Below are 19,070 nucleotides of genomic sequence, written 5' to 3'. Positions count from 1 at the left end.
CTTGAAAGGCTCCTTAACTCAGTAGAAGTCATGGAATATTCTGTTAATCTCTTATTACAGAGTTCTGTGGAGTAGAAGTGCTGATAATGGAGAAGGGGAGGGGGAGTTTTTCATAGTCTTACAATAGGCATCCATCTGTTAGCACCCCTGTGCCCCTAGCCTGTGACCTCATACATATGAGACAGATGAGAAGGGAATAGTGTTTGGTATTACTCTTTCTCAAATCAGATGCTACAGGAGGCTGATGAGTCCCTTCTTCATGGACAGACTTGGGCACATCCACTCCCTGGACATTTAAGTTCAGAGTGCACTATAGTGGGTTGAACTCGGCTCTAATGCTTTCCTTTGAAGGAAGGTCTTATGAGGTGAAGAAAATGTGCCAGGGATATTTCAAAATGGCTACCATCTGCTTCCCATGATGCAACTGTGAGAGGCTTTTAATATTTACTGTGAGAACTTTTCAGGGCTCTCAATGGCAATACATGTACATCCCCCCACCTCTCCACCCCCATGTCTGGGCCTACCTGAGGTTTTGTTTTGACCAATATTATCTTTTCTTTAATCTAAACCACTGAATTTTGTGGAACGTGGATTCTGAGAAAATAATATATTTGTCTTAGTCAGGGTTTTATTCCTGAACAAAAATCATGACCAAGAAGCAAGTTGGAGAGGAGAGGGTTTATTGAGCTTACACTTCCACATTGCTGTTCATCACCAAAGGAAGTCAGGACAGGAACTCACACAGGGCAGGAAGCAGGAGCTGATGTAGAGGCTATGGAGGGATGTTACTTACTGGCTTGCTTCCCTTAGCTTGTTCAGCTTGCTCTCTTATAGAACCCAAGACTATCAGCCCAGGGATGGCACCACCTACAATGGACTGGGTCCTCCCCCCTTGATCACTAGTTGAGAAAATGCCTTACAGTTGGGTCTCATGGAGGCATTTCCTCAACAGAGGCTCCTTTCTATGTGATAACTCCAGCTTATGTCACGTTGACACATATAACCAGTCAGTACAATTGTAAAACATACATATCTCCATATGTACTTTGTTTTTAAAAAATAGTTAGATAAGTAATTTTTAAAAAGTTAAATTCTGAGAAATTAAACTGTTTTTGGTCTTTAGTCTGCATGCCAGTCACTCAGGGAACTTAAAAAAACAATTACTGGATTCAAACCCAAGAAATTCTGTTGTTTAAAAATTATTTTTTTATTTATTACTCTTTCATACATTATATCACTACTTCAGTTCCCTCCCTCTGCCCCTGCTCTGCCCCAGATTCCCACACTTCCCAGAGACATCAACCAAACACTGCATAACAAGCTACAGTAAGACCTCCACCTGCAGTTTTAAGGCTGTAGCTTGTCACTTACTAATTCTTAAAATACAACTTGAATCTTCCTAACCTCACTCTTTTCTCTGGCATGTTCTGTTCCTTGCTTATGTTCCAATAAGCGGCAATTCTCTGTGCCTCCTTGCTGCTCACTGATTTGGGGATGGGAGTAGAGTTTTCTTTTGTGTCTCAGTTTCCTGGTGTGACTACATTTTTTTCCAGTTTTTTCATACAGATAGATGAATAATTTTCAAGCTTCTTACATGCTAAATCCCAATATCTCTTTCATTGTGAAGGGACAGTTGTGTTGGGCACAAAATTCTTAGCTTTGGTTTGTTTTAGAGACAGGGTTTTCTAGCTTAGGCTGTTCTTGAACTTGCTGTATGGGAACAGGATGGTCCTGAATTTCTGATCCTCCTGCCTCTACCTCCCAACTGCTGGGATTATATAAGTGTACAACACCATAACTGCTTTATGCAATAGTAGCAGTCAAACCCAGGCCCTCATTTTCGCTAGGCAAGCATTCTAGCACCTGAGCGACATCCCCAGCCCTGGATGACAGTACTTATTTCAGCAGTTTAAATGTACCTGGCCTTTAGGGTTCATAGAAAGAAATCAACTGTTAGTAGCAATCTTTTCCCAGAACATAGTGCTTTTTTTTTCTTGCTGGTCAAGATTCTCACTTTGTGTTTGAAGTTTCACCATCTGACTTTGACAACTCTGGGCCTAAATTTCCAAGTTTGTCTTACTAGGAATCTGTTGGACCTCTTGGATCTACAGACATCCATTTCATCAAATTTGGAGGCTTTTGCCTTTCCTTCCTTTCTTCCTTCTGTCTGTCTGTCATCCTCCTCCTCCTCCTCTTCCTCCTCCTTCTCTTCCTCCTCTTCCTCCTCCTCCTCCTCCACCTCATTTTTTGAGACAGGGTCTCACTATGCAGCCCTTGCTGGCCTAGCACTCACTAAGTAATTGCCCCATGGCTTCTTTACTGAAAGATCAAAAACCAATTAGGGAACAGGACCTCAGCATTAGAAACACTCCTACACTTACATCATGCTGGCCTTGAACTCATAGAGATCTGTCTGCTGGAACCAAAAGTATGCACCACCAGACCTGGCATTTTTTCTGTGGTTCAAAGCCATGGTTTTTCTTGCTACTGTAGCTTAGTTTTCTTCAAACTAGATACCCTAGAGTAACCTAAAGCATGCAGCAATCCTCCTGCCTCAGCCTTCCAAGTGCTGGGATCAAAGACTTGCACCACTATGCCCAGCTCCCTCTAGGAGCTCACACAGACTCTCACACATGTGCACACACAAACATACATGTGCACAAACTCTGTGGTGTTCTACAGCAGCCTGATGTCTGTTTATATTCATTCCCATTTGAATACTGTACAAGCTCAGCACACATGTATTCATGCTCTCTAGTTCTTTCTTCTGTTATCCGAGTCTTCAGTTTGAGCCTAACATTTAGATTTTTGTTTCAACTCCAGAATTTCTATTGGTCCCTTTTAATAATTCCTATCTCCTATTCAAATTTTGTATTTGGTGATACACGTGTCTTTAGACACCATGCTGCTGAGTTCTCTGAATAAGCTCTGAATTGACAACTAACAATCAACAATGGCTTTCTGTGGGAACAGAACACCGGCTGTTTCTGTACCTTGTGTGTGGTACTTTTGTGATTGGCTGTCTTGTAGCAGTCTGTTGAAGCTTGGGCATTTGAAATACGTGTGTGGGACTGGAGTTGTAACTGAGTAAGCAGAATATTTGCGTAGCTACGACACTATGCATCCCCACAACTATATAAAACCAGGAGTGTTGATACGTGCCTGTAATCACAGCACCACAACAATAGGATCACAAGTGTAAGGTCATTCTTGTACTATCTGAGATCCCGTTTCAAAATAAATAAACATGAAGAATGAAATCGCTCACTATCATCTTTGGAAATTGAATGCTGTCTCCTCCGCCCTGGTTTATCGTTATTGCCACTCGTGGCTGTTGTTTATTCTTGATTTTAATCTGTGCAGGTTTCATTCTTTGTAGTGTGTGACTGGTGAAGGTGCTACTTGATTACTCACTGACCAGCTAATGATTGTAAAGACTGCCTCACAGGACTAAAGCCTGTGAGGTTCTCCGTATACACTGAGCCATCACCTCTGAACTTTCAAGTGGCTGTTTATAATGCTTTATGTTTCACTTCCTGCTACCCTAAGCCTCGAGGCCTTGCAGGAGGTTTCTACCTGGGGCCCTCTCCAAGTTTCCCCATACCTATACCTGGCTCTCTGCATTCCTAGGGATGTAATGAACTTTGTGTCACTTTGGACCTGTCAATCACTTGTTTGGGTGATGTTTACATGGTTGCTGATTGGTTCAGAATTAAAAAAAAAAAATAAAAGTTTCTGTGGCAATTGTTCAGAACTCTGGACAGGCCAACTAAAAATATCTCTGGGAAAGGTTGTGGAGGAGCTAGGACCCATCTCTGTTCTTTCTAGAGCAGCTGCTCTCACTGTGATTTAGGGCTTGTGGTTTTGAAGGGCCTTGGAGGCTACTGTGGGGCTAAGGAGAGGCCTGGGGGTGGTGTGAATTACTGTGTTAAAGCACATTGCTCTTCCCAGGAGGCAGGCAGTTCTTTTGAACACACACCTGCCATTGCTATACACTGTTGCTTGTTTCTCAGTATTCTGCGGTGGGGGGGGTGTTTTACCACTTTCCCTGATGACCTCATTTTTCAAAAGGGAGGTTCCTGGGCTTGATCACTTTCATTTCTGCTGATGGCGTTCTGGATTGTTCTTATTAAGTGGCTACTGCTAAACTGCCATGCAGTTTGCAAATAATACAATTTCCTATTGAATTAAGACATGAAGACATTGTTCCAAGGTGTGGTTAAGGGGAAAGTTTGCTGTAGGCATGAGGGAGAACACAGCCAGAGTTATCTGGAAGGGGTTAGCCTGAACATGGCCAGCAGACTAAACAGGTCATTGGAGGAGAGGGAGAGTGGGGTGCAATGGGGAAAAGGGCACAAGAAAAGAAAAGAAGAGAGAGAATGAAGCCAGGAGGGGAACCAGAAGTCAAAAGTAAGCCAGGAGACCAAGAGGCCTGAAAGCGAAAATGACTCAGGTTATATAGGGATCAGAGGTTGTGGGGAGGGAAAGCAAGGCTCTGTGCTGAAGAGATTTAGGGTATGCGCTGGGGTGAGAAGTGCTGAGAAGAGCCACAGGTACTAAGACTTGTCCCAGGTTTCTTTGAGGCTGAACACCTATGCCATCTCTTATAGAAATGCTTGGAACTAATAGTTCATCAAAAATATTGTTGTAAGCATCGGAAGTTGTCAATACATCCTGCTGATCTTCACCAATAATTGCTTATTGATTCTCTTTTCCTCTCCTTCTCCCTCTCCCTCCCCATTCTCTCTCCCTCCCTGCCTCCCTCCCTGCCTCCCTCCCCTCTCTCTCTCTCTCACACACACACACACACAGAGAGAGAGAGAGAGAGAGAGAGAGAGAGAGAGAGAGAGAGAGAGGTGAGGGGGAGGGGAGAGGGAGAGAAGGAGAGAAGGAGAGATTTATGAAATAGCTCAAGGGTGTGGTTTGGTTTTGAGCCAGGATCCCACTACATGCACCGTGAACACCAGGCTGGTCTCAATCTCCAGAGTTCTGCCTTCCTCTGCCTCCTGAGTGCTAGGATTAAAGGAATACACACACCACAAGACCTACCTTATTTGTTTGTTTGTTTGTTTTGAGACAAGGTCTTACTCTGTAGTTGAGGCTAGCCAAAAATTTGCATATCCCAAGTTGCCCTCAGGTGCGTTGCAACCTTCCCACCTAAGCTTTCCAAGTGCTAGAGCGACAGGCGTGAGCCACCACCCTCAGAATTCTGAGACAGAAATGGCCAGAGTCCCTCAGAAGCAACTTTCCTTCTTCCTTCCATGTGATTAAATGAAGAGTCCCACAGGTGGCTAGAAGGATGACTCAGCAGTAAAGAGCACTCATTGCTCCACCAGAGGACTCAGGTTTGCTTCCCAGCGCCCGTGTCCAGCTCACAACTGAGATTCTGGTTCTAGGAGAGTCAACCCTCTCTTCTGGACTCTTTGAGAGCATGGTGCATGGACACACACATAACTTAAAGATAAGTCAGTCTTTTTCAAAGGCATCTTACAAGGCAGCTCTGAGATCCCGCTGTCTCCTCTTGTCCAGTTTTACCACAATAAACTTGGACTTCGCTTCCACCTGTGCCCACATGTTTCAGACTCCTATTCTCAGCTTTTTAAAGAGCATCGGAGGCAAGCTCTTCAATTCTGGTGTGTCCCACTCTGCTTCAGAAAGATATCCTGAAGGTATAATGAGTTTGTGGTGTTGCTTCTAGGCTCCACACTAAATGACTTGTTTGATTTCAAATTCATAGAGAAAACGCCCAGCACACATTTTAAGAATGAATGCTCCACACTGTGCTTACTATGGTTTTGAAAAGAAATCTGGTGTGGATTATCTTACTCAGACTCAAATTATTATCAAAGTAGCTCATGGTGTATTTTACTTGGTTTCAAGGTCTCTTTTTTTTTCAGTATCTAGATATAGGTAAGGTTTGTACGTGAGTAGAATATATATATATATATACATATCTATATGAATATATAAAATTCCAAGAAACTTTAAATAAGACAAATTAACACGAAAATAAGGGAAACCCACCAAGGTATGTTTTTTAAAAGGCCAATTATAGATTAATAGAAATGAACTGGGGACTAGAGAGGGTTGGGCAGTTAATAGCATGTGTTCCTTTCGCAGAGAATGGTAGGTTTCTCAGTACCTTTAACTCCAGCTTCTGGAGATATCTGACCTGTCTTTCCACCTTCCACAGGCAACTGTACTCGTGTGTACATCACCTGCCCCCCACATATACCAAATTAAAAACAGATTTAAAACGCCACTCCTCAGTTAGGTGTGTCCATTTCTTAGACAGTCTCCTGTATCCAGGCTGGGCACAAGCTCACTGTGTGGCCGAAGAGGACCTTGAGGATTTGACCATCGCCTTCCACCTCCCAATGTGCTAGCATTACAGATGTGCAGCACTGTGTCTGCTTTATAGTGGGGGTCGAACCTAGTGCCCGAGAGGCCAACATCCTGCCAACTGAGTCACGTCCACTATTGCAGGATATTTGATCACACTGTGAACCTTGAGATTGTGTTATTTACTGAAATAAAATTTCTGGTTGTGGTGTGGCTCAGACCCTAGCACACACCTTTAATCCCTCTGGTTGAAATACAGACATGCACTTAGCACACACTCTATTCCTACACAATGAAGGTAAAGTTAGTTTGTGGAAGGACTCACCCATGTTTAGAAGTGATGTCTAATTGAGTGGCAAACAAGATGATGAATCAGAGAAAGATTTGACAGAATCCTATATGCCTCACTCTCATGAGAAGAGGGAAGAAAGGGAAGCTACTTAAGAGGGAGCAAGGGAGAGAGAGGAAAAGGGAGAGAGAGAGAGAGAGAGAGAGAGAGAGAGAGAGAGAGAGAGAGAGAGAATGAGAAGGAGCCAGAAGATCAGAACAGATTGCTAGAGTTAGTTTGAGGCCAAGCACAGCAACTCAGGAGAAACTGAGATAAGCAGTCTGGAGAAAGGATGTGATGTTTTGCTAGAGTGGATGCTTGAGAGAACACATGATGTTTGAAAAGGATATAAATATAATCCAACAGACAGTGGATGATGCTGTGTGGTATTGGCTGCTACTCTTTGCTAGTCATTGTTTGCCATGATTTTGTACAGTGAGATGCACCAAAGAACTTCTGATGCTGCTGCAGGGTCTCTTGCCACTTCTGTGGGTTCAGACTGATTGTCAGAGCCTCGCAATTTCTGCTGGATCAAGCAACCACTGCTGACTAGTGAGAACTCAACTGCTGAAATCCTGACAAGATTTGATTCGATCCAAAGAACTATTTCTAAACAGGTCCACAGCCTCTTTTGCCCTCTATTAACCTTTCCTTTCCACTGCCTCTGGTGGGTGGTGGGCTAAAAGGGAGGTTAAAGTATTTAAGTACACTTATCAAAGTAAGTTTTCTTTTTTAAAAATCTAAGCCCACAGCTTGACATATATATATTATATATATTATAATATATATTACATATATACAATATATATATATATATATATTCCTCAATATTCTCAATACACTCATATGTCCAAGTTAACAAGTACCAAACAACCAATGCAAAAGGAAAATGGCATGTTAAAGACAAGCTGGAAATAATTGTGGGGAATCGTAAAGTGCTTTTGGAAGAAAGAACATGGGCTCCCTCGAGCAAGAAACCAAAGGGGATTACCTTGAGGACCCTCAGCAACATTCCATGAAGGAAGACAAATGAAGGTGGTGAAACTGTAAGAGAAAGAGGCCTAGAGGCTGCTGGGAAATGAGAAGATGGCTAGGTGAATGGATGTGAGGGAAGCAGAATAAGTCAGGAGAATCCTTCTCCATAATCAGAAGGAAAACACCACCTATGAACTTCAGTAGAACTGGCCTTCCAGTTGAAGGAGTGACTGGGGTAGTGGATATAAGCATGGCTGGCATCCAAAGCCTTTAGCTGTCTGCACAGCATCTGTCCAGCTAACAGAGTAGCTGACCAATTGCCAATAGAAATAGATATTGAAGTTGCAGGTCCAGCGAGATAGCCCATTGGGTAAAGGCACTTGCCACCAAACCAGGTGTCTTGGTTTGACTGGAACCTGCAAAGTTGAAAGAGAGGACCAATCTTCACGAGTTGTCCTCTGCCCTCTAAACAGGTGCTAGAGAGTATGCATCCACACACTGAACAACAAGAAATAAACATAATTTTAAAAAATGTAGCTGATGTTAACAGAAAAAGGTTATATGATGTGTTGAGATTCTAGTTTTATTTTAAATGCATTCCCCCAGACAGCTGTCAATCAAAGTACAGGAAAGCAATGACAAGTGAGGGGATCAGAGACAAGAGAGGAACTGTGGGCAGGGTCCAGCTGGCAAGTCATGGGTTCAAAGCTATGCTCATCCACAGATGGTAGAGACAGCTTCCCCTCTGGGGTCCTCAAAACCTCTCCATCACTCCATCGGGGCTCAGTAGTTGCAGTATTTCTGAGGGCCAAGTTCACAGACCGACTTCCCAGGTTTCTAAAGCCAAATGACTTATTTTTCACACTGAAACTTGGATTATATTTATAATAACATAATCTTTCTTTGATCTGTTCCCAACCACATAAACATGAACAACATTTACAGCCTGTATGTGTTACAATTTCCTGGATTTTAGTGATGGAGATATATCAATTTGTGGGATTTATCAGCATAAACTGCTGAATAAACATGAATCAGATGCTGGGCAGTACTGGCATATGCCTTTAATTCCACACTCAGGAGGCAGAGAGAGTCAGATCTCTGAGTTTGAGGCAAGTCTGGTCTATAGATTGAGTTCCAGGACAGCTAGGGCTACACAGAGAAACCCTGTCTCAAAAAAAACAAAACAAAACAAAAAAAAACCCCCAAACAAACAAACAAAAAAAAAAAAGGAAATGCATGAGACACCAGAGGAAGACATGAAAGGCTAAGTAGAGATATAATTCTTCTGTGGGATAAGTTAGACATTTGTGAGGTGATGTCACCTTTCCTTAGATCATATTCTGCCTTGGTTGCTGCATTTCTAGTCCACAGTCCCCAAGTTTGAAGCAGTACACGGTTGGGTTGACCAGTTGTTCTGTTTAGCTTTGGTGGTAACAAGCTGCTGCAGCACCATTTGAGTGGATCACATCTGCTTAGTCTTGCTTTGCAAATTTAAATGTTTTGTGGGGTTTCTGGTCTTCAGCTATTGTCTAGCACATCTACTCTCTTCTCTATGCTCCTAGAGTTAACAGGAGGTTTTTCCGAATAGTTGCTGACTTTACTTTGTCTCAAATTCTTTTTTTAAAAAATTTTTTATTAGATATATTTCTTTACTTACATTTCAAATGTTATTCCCTTCCTGATTTCCTGTCCATAAGCCTCCCTCCCCTTCTCTCCCTTTCCCCCATATGGGTATTCCCCCCATACATCCCACTTATTGCCCCCCTATATTCCCCTGCACTGGGGGTCCAACCTTGGCAGAACCAAGGGCTTTCCCTTCCACTGGTGCCCTAACAAGGCTATTCTCTGCTACATATGCAGTTGGAGCCCTGGGTCAGTCCATGTAGAGTCTTTCGGTAGTGGTTTAGTCCCTGAAAGCTCTGGTTAGTTGGCATTGTTGTTTTCATGGGGTTGCAAGCTCCTTCAACTCTTTCAATCCTTCCTCTAATTCCCCCGAAGGGGGTCCTGTTCTCAGTTCAGTGGTTTGCTGCTAGCATTGACCTCTGTATTGGACATGCTCTGGAGAGATCTATATCTGGTCCCTTTCAGCATGCATTTTTAGCTTCATCAATCTTATCTAGTTTTGGTGGCTGTATATATATATATATATATGGGCCACATGTGGGGCAGGCTCTGAATGGCCATTCCTTGAACTACTGCTCTAAACTTTGCTTCCATATCCCCTCCTATGGATATTTTTTCCCCTTTAAAGAAGGAGTGGGAGCATCCGAATTTTGGTCATCCTTCTTCTTGAGCTTCCTGTGGTCTGTGGATTGCGTCTTGGTTAATTCAAGTTTTTTGGCTAATATCCACTTATCAGTGAGTGCATACCAAGTGTGTTTTTCTGTGATTCAGTTAACTAACTCAGGATGATATTTTCTAGTTCATTCCATTTGCCTATGAATTTCATGAAGTCATTGTTTTTGATAACCGAGTAGTACTCCATTGTGTAGATGTACCACATTTTTGGAATCTATTCCTCTGTTGAAGGGTTCTTTAGCTTCTGGCTATTATAAATAAGGCTGCTATGAAGATAGTGGAGCATGTGTCTTTGTTGTTTGTTGTTTGTTGGAGCATCTTTTGGGTATATGCCCAGGAGAGGTATAGCTGGGTCCTCAGGTAGTGGAATGTCCAATTTTCTGAGGAACCTCCAGACTGATTTCCAGAGTGGTTGTACCAGTTTGAAATCCCACCAACAATGGAGGAGTGTTCCTCTTTCTCCACATCCTTGCCAGCATCTGGTGTCACCTGAGTTTTTTATCTTAGCCATTCTGACTGATGTGAGGTGGGATCTCGGGATTGTTTTGATTTGCATTTCCCTGATGACTAAGGATGTTGAACATTCCTTTAGGTGCTTTTTGGCCATTCGATAATCCTCAGCTGAGAATGTTTTATTTAGCTCTGTACCCCATTTTTAATAGGGTTATTTGGCTCTCTGGAGTCTAACTTCTTGAGTTCTTTGTATATTTTGGATATAAGGCCTCTATCTGTTGTAGGATTGGTAAAGGTCTTTTCCCAATCTGTTGGTCGGCGTTTTGTCCTAACCACAGTGTCTTTTGCCTTACAGAAGCTTTGCAGTTTTATCAGGTCCCATTTGTCGATTCTTGATCTTAGAGCATAAGCCATTGGTGTTTTGTTTAGGAAATTTTCCCCAGTGCCCATGTGTTTGAGACTCTTCTCTACTTTTTCTTCTATTAGTTTGAGTGTATCTGGTTTGATTTGGAGATTCTTGATCCACTTGGACTTAAGCTTTGTACACAGTGATAAAAATGGATCAATTTGCATTCTTCTACATGCTGACCTCCAGTTGAACCAGCACCATTTATTGAAAATACTATCTTTCTTCCATTGGATGGCTTTAGCTCCTTTGTCAAAGATCAAGTAACCATATGTGTGTGGGTTCATTTCTGGGTCTTCAATTCTGTTGTACTGATCTGTCTGGCTGTCTCTGTACCAATACCATACAGTTTTTATGACTATTGCTCTGTAATACTGCTTGAAGTCAGGGATGGTGATCCCTCCAGAAGTTCTTTTATTGTTAAGTATAGTTTTCACTATCCTGGGTTTTTGTTATTCCAAATGAATTTGCAAATTGCTTTTTCTATCTCTATAAAGAATTGAGTAGAAATTTTGATGGGGATTGCATTGAATCTGTAGACTGCTTTTGGCAAAATGGCCATCTTTACTATATTAATCCTGCCAATCCATGAGCATGGAAGATCTTACCATCTTCCAAGATTTTCCTCAATTTCTTTCTTCAGAGACTTGAAGTTCTTGTCATACAGATCTTTCACTTGCGTGGTTAAAGTCACACCAAGATATTTTATGTTATTTGGGACTATTGTGAAGGGTGTCATTTCCCTAATTTCTTTCTCAGCCTGTTTATCCTTTGAGTAGAGGAAGGCTACTGATTTGTTTGAGTTAATTTTATACCCCAACACTTTGCTAAAGTTGTTAATCAGGTTAAGTAGTTCTCTGGTGGAACTTTTGGGGTCACTTAAGTACATTATCATATCGTCTGCAAATAGTGATATTTTGATTTCTTCCCTTCCGATTTGTATCCCTTTGACCTCCTTTCACTGTCTGATTGCTCTGGCTAGGACTTCAAGTACTATATTGAATAAATAGGGAGAGAGTGGCCAGCCTTGTCTAATCCCTGATTTTAATGGGATTGCTTCAAGTTTCTCTCCATTTAGTTTGATGTTAGCTACTGGTTTGCTGTATATTGCTTTTACTATGTTTAGATATGGGCCTTGAATTCCTGATCTTTCCAGGACTTTTATCATGAAGGGGTGTTGAATTTTGTCAAATGCTTTCTCAGCATCTAATGAAATGATCATGTGCTTCTTATCTTGGAGTTTGTTTATATAGAGTATTACATATAGATTTTCATATATTAAACCATCCCTGCATCCCTGGGATGAAGCCTATTTGATCATGATGGATGATCGTTTTGATGTGTTCTTGGATTTGGTTTGCAAGAATTTTATTGAGTATTTTTGCATGAATATTCATATGGGAAATTGGTCTGAAGTTCTCTTACTTTGTTGGGTCTTTGTGTGGTTTCGGTATAAGAGTAATTGTGGCTTCATAGAAGGAATTTGGTAGTGCTCCGTCTGTTTCTATTTTGTGGAATAGTTTAGACAGTATTGGTATGAGGTCTTCTATGAAGGTCTGATAGAATTCTGCACTGAACCCATCTGGACCTGGGCTCTTTTTGGTTGGGAGACTTTAAATGACTGCTTCTATTTCTTTAGGAGTTATGGGGTTGTAAGAAATTAAAGACTTCTTAGAATTTAATGAAAATGAAGATAAAACATTCCCCAAATTATGGGACACAATGAAAGTGGTACTAAGAGGAAAACTCATAGCTCTGAGTGCCTGCAAAAGGAAATAGGAGAGAGCATACATCAGCAGCTTGACAGCACACCTAAAAGCTCTAGAACAAAAAGAAATAAATACACCCAGGAGGAGTAGAAGGCAGAAAATAATCAAACTCAGGGCTGAAATCAACCAAGTAGAAATGAAAAGGACCATAGAAAGAATCAACAAAACCAGGAGCTGGTTCTTTGAGAAGATCAAGATAGATAAACCCTTAGTCAGACTTACCAGAGGTCACAGAGACCTCTGAAATTAACAAATTCAGAAATGAAAAGGGAGACATAACAACGGAATCTGAAGAAATTTTAAAAAAATCATCAGATCCTACTACAAAAGCCTATATTCAACAAAACTGGAAAATCTGGAGGAAACAGACAATTTTCTAGACAGATAGATACCAGGTACCAAAGTTAAATCAGGAACAAATAAACCATCTGAACAACACCAAATGACTTATAGCATCATAATATTTTGGGGGCCAGTGAAATGGCTTAGCTGCTGAAGGTGTTTGCTGCCAAGCCTGACAACCTGAGATTGCTCCCTGGACCCACACAATGGAAGGAGAGAACCAGCTCTTGTAAGTTGACCTCTGACCTCACATGTACATTGCGCCCCTCCCCCTAAAATAATGCCACTTAAAACTTTAAAACAATACCCTGAGATCATTTACTCTGAGCGAATCTGCTATTTCCATGGAGTTTTATCATGCCTAGTGTATTGTGGAGGATGTTTGGAGAGCTTACCTGCAACCTCATCCCCTGCCACCCCCACAGTATTTACTGTGCATGTCTGGACAGTGCAATTTTTTTTTCAAGAACACATAAAACCAGGCTGCAGCAGAGCTGGCTGTAGCTCACTCTCTGTGAGAAAGCAACTCCTGTTATTGGCAGCTCATTGATTTATCTATTCAACCCGACTACACCTGGAGGGTAGTGTTAGAACTGCAAATCCATATTCCCGTGTGAGGTAAATTCATCAACTTGATTCACATTTCCCTACAGTCTCTTCTGCCTTTAGCCTTACAGCTTCCAGTCAAATTATCCTTTAAAAAAACTTTTTATTGATTCTTTGTGAGTTTCACATCATGTGCCCAATCCTGCTCATCTCCCTGACCCTTTGTATCTGCCTTTCACCCTTGAAATCTCTTTCCCCCAAATAAAACACACAGGCAAGAGAGCGAGCAAGCAAAAGCAAGACAACGCGTAGAAAACAACTCATCATGGAAGCTGTAGTGTGCCACAGTGTGTCCCACGGTCCATCCTGTCCCCACATCTTCCTTTGTAAATGTCCATTGCAACGTGTCATTGGATTCGAGATCTCTGGCTTCTGTGACACCATCAATATTGAATCCTCATCAGGACTCCTTCTAGCTATCCTCTTGTCGCCCTGTGTCATGAAGATCCTGCAGCTTTGGAACAGGATCCAACTGTTTGCAAATGATGTAGATGTTGGGATAGGCCAGTTCAGAGCCCTGGATCTGGGCCTGGGTAGTAGCTGAGCTGGTCATTGTGCTGGCTCTCCCTGATCTGCACCACCAGGTTGAGCTCTCCAGCACTGCTCTGGCTAGGCCACCCAATGTCACCATCAGCAGGAGGCTGCTCTCCAGCTGTCTTGCTCCCATGCCCTCAGGCTGGCTCATCAGCACACCTCCAGAGCCAGTTCTACTGTGCTGTTCAGTCAAGGTTGGGGCTCACTCTCCCAAGTGCTATAGCCTTTGAGGGGCTAGGACAGCTCTCTAGCTCTCAAACCCTCCAGGCTGGCTCACCCATGCCTTCACCATCAAGGCCAGCTCCGTTGTGCTGCCCAGGTGAGGTGCAGGGCCTGCTTTCCCAAGTGCTACCACCGAAGAGAGATGGGACCAGTTCTTCCAAGTACCACTGCATCCAGGGAGGGTGGGGCCTTTATGCACAGCTCCTAGACGTCTACCACATGCCAGCTCCCTCTCGATCCCCTGCAGCTGCCCTGACCAGGTACATCTCCATATTCTCTAGTGGTAATATGAGCTAGAGATATTTACATCAAACCCTGCCACTGCATAGGCATAGACTCAGACATGGCCCTCAGTGGCAGCTCAGGCTTGGACCTCACCATGGCCCCAGGTAATGGAGTTGACCACTCACAACAGGTCACTCCTCTCCACCCCAAGTCTCCAGTTCCACCTCTCCTCATGAAACTCAAAATGCTCCATTTCTCTTTCTCTCCCATCTGACCACCATATACTCCCACATCGTGGTGGCTCCCACTGTAGGCTGGCCACGCCCCTGGGCAACATCCTACATCCACGCACGCATCATGGAGTGGCGGGAAGTGGGTGTCTACGGCCTGCCTGTGCCATGTGTTGGACGGCGAGTCTATGGTTGGCATGGAATCCCCAGATCTCTGTGTATCTTCCTCCTCTTGTGGTGTGTGTCTTTGATTTGATTTATTTGATTTTTATGAGTCCTAGGCATAAAACGGCATTGGCTACCAAGCCAGGCGTCAGGCTAGGATGAACAACGGCTGCCATCTGCGCTGCCCGTGACGATAGAAGAACACCACCATTAACAAGGTGACTCTTCGCCCGTTCTCAGGGGGGTCAAAATATTGTTATTCTGAGTTACTTAGATCAAGTCTTTTTTGTCGCTTCCCTTGTTTTATTTTTACTTTTATTTGATTATTTCATTTCATGGGCATGAATGCTTTGCCTGCATGTATGTCTGTGCACTATGTATATGCCGTGGATTCCCGAAGAGGATTTCAGATCTCCTGGAACTGGAGTTACAGATAGTTGTGAACTGCCGTGTGGGTGCTGGGAACAGAACCTAGGTACTCTGGAAAAGCAGCAAGTGCTCTTAATGGCGGAGTCATCTCTCTAGTATCCCCTTTAACACCGTAACGTGATGCATTATCAATATATTTGGGACTTGTGGTTATTTTATGCATTCCTTTCTGGGATTTCTCTATCACCACTGAATGTTTTTAAATTAAATTTCTATTTGATAAAGTCCATTTTTGTTGGTACTCTTGCCCTTGGATTTTGCCCAGTATATACAGCCATTTATCTATCACCCTAAACTTCTCCACTGTAGCTGGGTATGGTAGCCCATGCCTTCAACCCCAGCATTTAGGAAGCAGAAATAGGCAGATCTTGAACCTGAGACCAGTCTGGTTATCATAAAGAGTTCCAGGTAAGTCAGGGTTGCACAGTGCAACCCTGGCTAAACAGAACAAAAGTCTGCAATACAGCCCCTTTGTGGCCTGCCTCTTCCTCTGCCTCAGCACCAAGGGAACAATTTATAGGCTGTTTCTCAGTCTGAAGTTTTGGATTTTTTCCAGGATGCTGCATAAAGTTGAGCCAGTCTGGGTTGTTGAGCTTAGTGAAGTACATTTCAAACCTGTGTGTTTGGGGCTGTGGAGATGGGAGTGTATAAAGTGTTTCCTGTACAGTGTAGGGATCTGAGTTTGGTTCCCCAGTGCTCATAAAAAAGCTGGGTGCAGCAGTAAGTCTTCTGTAACCTGAGAGAAGATCCTAGGAGCTTAGACAGTCAATCTATTTGAGAAGATGAGCTCCAGACTGAGTGAGAGGTGATATCAGCAGCAGCATCTGACCCTCACACATGGGCATGCACATAATACACACACAGGCACATGGCACAGGGCACATGCATGCACAAATACATGCACACATACACATGCATGCACGCAGAGGTGTGCACATGCCTGCACACACAAACACACATGCATGCATACACATCCACACACACATTCACAAATACACACACTCACATGCACATACATGCACAAATATACACACAGAGGCACACACAAACACATATGCATGCACACATACACATGCACAAGCATACACAATGCAGAAATACACACATGCATGTACATGCATGCCCCCACACATACACACACAAACACAGTTATTCACACTTTCCACACATCAGTAGTTCAGTCTTTTTTATGATGAACATATTCACACATTCCATTCTGTGGCTATGCCACAATGCATTTATTCATTCACCTGTTGAGGGACATTTTATTTCCAGTCACTAATGATTAGGAATAAAGCTTTGGAAACATTTACATGTAAGTTTTTCTGTGAACATTCATTTTTTGTTCACTTTGGCAAGTATGTAGGCATGAGTCTGCTGGCTTATAGGGGAAATATATGTGTAATTTAACAAAGAACTGCTAAGTTGTTTCCCAAAGTGTCTGTGCTTTTAAATTACTCCAACAATTCAGAATTCCTGTTGCTCTGCTTCCTGTGTGCACTTAGTTCATTCTTGTTTAAATTTAGCCATTCTAATGGACTTGTAATATTTCACTGTTGCTTTCTTGCTGGGATCCAGGGACTTGACTCAGGGGGTAAAAGCACTTAGTGCACCAGTACGAGGACTTGTGTTCAGATCCCAGCACCCATGTAGGAAGTTGGACAAAGACACACTTGCTTTTAACCCCAGAACTGGGTGCAGAGGCAGAAGAATGGCTGAGGAAGACCCTGTCTCAAGGGAATAAAGGAGAGAGTAATAGGCAGCCCACTAGACATCTTCCCATGGCTCCATGATGCACAGTTATGTGACATCACACATACACGTGCACATATAACACACAGAAGCTTAGAAGCAAATGAAAAGGAAATTTGTAAAAGCTTTTAGGGGTCCGGTGACATCACTCAGTGCTAGATGGCTGCCTGTTATACATGAGACCCTGGGTTCAATGTTCCACACCACAATTTTAAACAAATGAATTTAAGGGGAGCAAGGAACCTGTTAATAATTTTTTGTAAGTGAATAAATTTGTTTTAAAAATTGTTGAGTTTTGAGAGGTTTCTTCTATATTTAAGGTACAGATATTTCATCACCAAGTATGTGACTTCTAAATATTTTCTAATACATGACAAGTCTCTGCAAGCTTCTATTGCCTTTAATCTTGATCAAACCTAAACTACACACACACACACACACACACACACACACACACACACATTAATAATATTTTGGGAGCCACAAAATTCTTGGACCTAAGATTATACAGATTTTCATTTCTTTTTAAAAGTTTTTTTTTTTAAGTTTCACTGTTTTGAGGTTTAACTTTAAAAAGTATCAAATTTGTGTGAGTACATTGTCTTAGGGTTTCTATTGATTCAAAGAAACACCATGATTAAAGAGCAAGTTGGGGAGGAATGGGTTTATTTGCTTATATTTCCATATTGGTATTCATCATCAGGGTAAGTCAGGACAGGAATTCAAGCAGGGCAGGAACCTGGAGGCAGGGGCTGGTGCAGAGGTCATGGAGGGTGCTGCTTACTGGCTTGTTCCCCTGCTTTCTTATAGCATCTAGAACCACCTGCCCAGGGATGGCACCAACCACAAAGGGCTGGGTCCTCCTTCCTTGATCACTAATTGAAAAGCACCTTACCACTGAATCTCATGAAGACATTTCCTCATGAGGCTCCTTCCTTTATGATGACTCCAGTTTGTATCAAGGTGAGCCACAAAATCAGCCACTGCATACATGGTATGCATGTGTGTTTGTGTGTATGTATGCATGTATGTATGTATGTATGTACATGTGTTTTTGTGTGTATATGTGTTTTTATATGTATATATGTATATGTGTGTGTCTCTTTATGTGTGTGCATGTGTGTTTATGTGTATGTGTATATATGTGTGTATGCGTTTCTTTATGTGTGTGTTTATATGTGTGTTTACATGTTTGCACTTATGTGTATATATGTGTGTGTGTTTATGTGTGCGTGTTTGTGTTTATGTGAGGTTTATATGTGTATATTTATGTGTGGAAGTGTGTGTGTTTATGTGTGTGTACATGCACATGTAGAGGTTAGAACGGTTCTGGCCTTCCTCCTCTACTGGGTTCCAGGGTGTGCTGCTTAGTTCTGTTGCTGCTGTTGTTGTTGCTGTTGTTTGACACTAACGAGTCATCTGGAGGAAGGACTCTCTATGGGGGAATTTCCTCCATTGCATCGGCCTGTAAGCCAGCCTGTGGGATAATTTCTTGATTAATGACTGATGGAGGGGGTCCCAGTCCACTGTGGGTGTTTCCAGCCCTGGGCAGGTGATCCTGGGCTATATGGAAAGAAGGCTGAGCAAGCCATGGGCACACACACCAGCAAATGAATCCCATGCTCTCTCTGCTTCAGGTTTTGCCTTGGCTCCCTCCGTGGTGGATGGAGGCTGGAAGTCTACATCAGGTAAACTCCTTCCTTCCCCAGCTGCCTTCATGGATGTTTATCTTGGCAACAGGAAAGCTAACTAGGATCTGAGAACTGAGTTTGGGCCACTGGGCTTGCGTAGCTTGCCATCTCATCAGCCCTTATTTTTGGTGTTATAGATCAGTTCTTTCCTCATCTACAGAGCTGATGTTGACGCTTGCTGGTTTTGCATGTGAGTTTCCCCATGTTCTAGTGCCATTTGTTGAAAAGGCTACAGCCTTTTCTCATTCAGTTGCTCTTAAAAAGTTTACTGCGTGTGTGGCATGTGTGTACTTGTCTATG

General features: G+C 42.6%; 1 non-coding gene across 1 annotated transcript; it reads right to left on the bottom strand.

Moving 5' to 3' along the window:
- Positions 1-15,001: 15,001 nt before the first annotated feature.
- On the bottom strand, positions 15,002-15,143 carry LOC120100404 (small nucleolar RNA SNORA48). Its single transcript, XR_015655919.1, has one exon. It is a non-coding gene; the product is annotated as a small nucleolar RNA SNORA48 (small nucleolar RNA).
- Positions 15,144-19,070: the final 3,927 nt, after the last annotated feature.

This window comes from Rattus norvegicus, chromosome 1 (assembly GCF_021556685.1).
Source record: "Rattus norvegicus strain SHRSP/BbbUtx chromosome 1, alternate assembly SHRSP_T2T, whole genome shotgun sequence".
In the NCBI taxonomy this organism is placed as follows: domain Eukaryota; kingdom Metazoa; phylum Chordata; class Mammalia; order Rodentia; family Muridae; genus Rattus; species Rattus norvegicus.
This window is presented reverse-complemented; position numbering and strand designations above follow the sequence as displayed.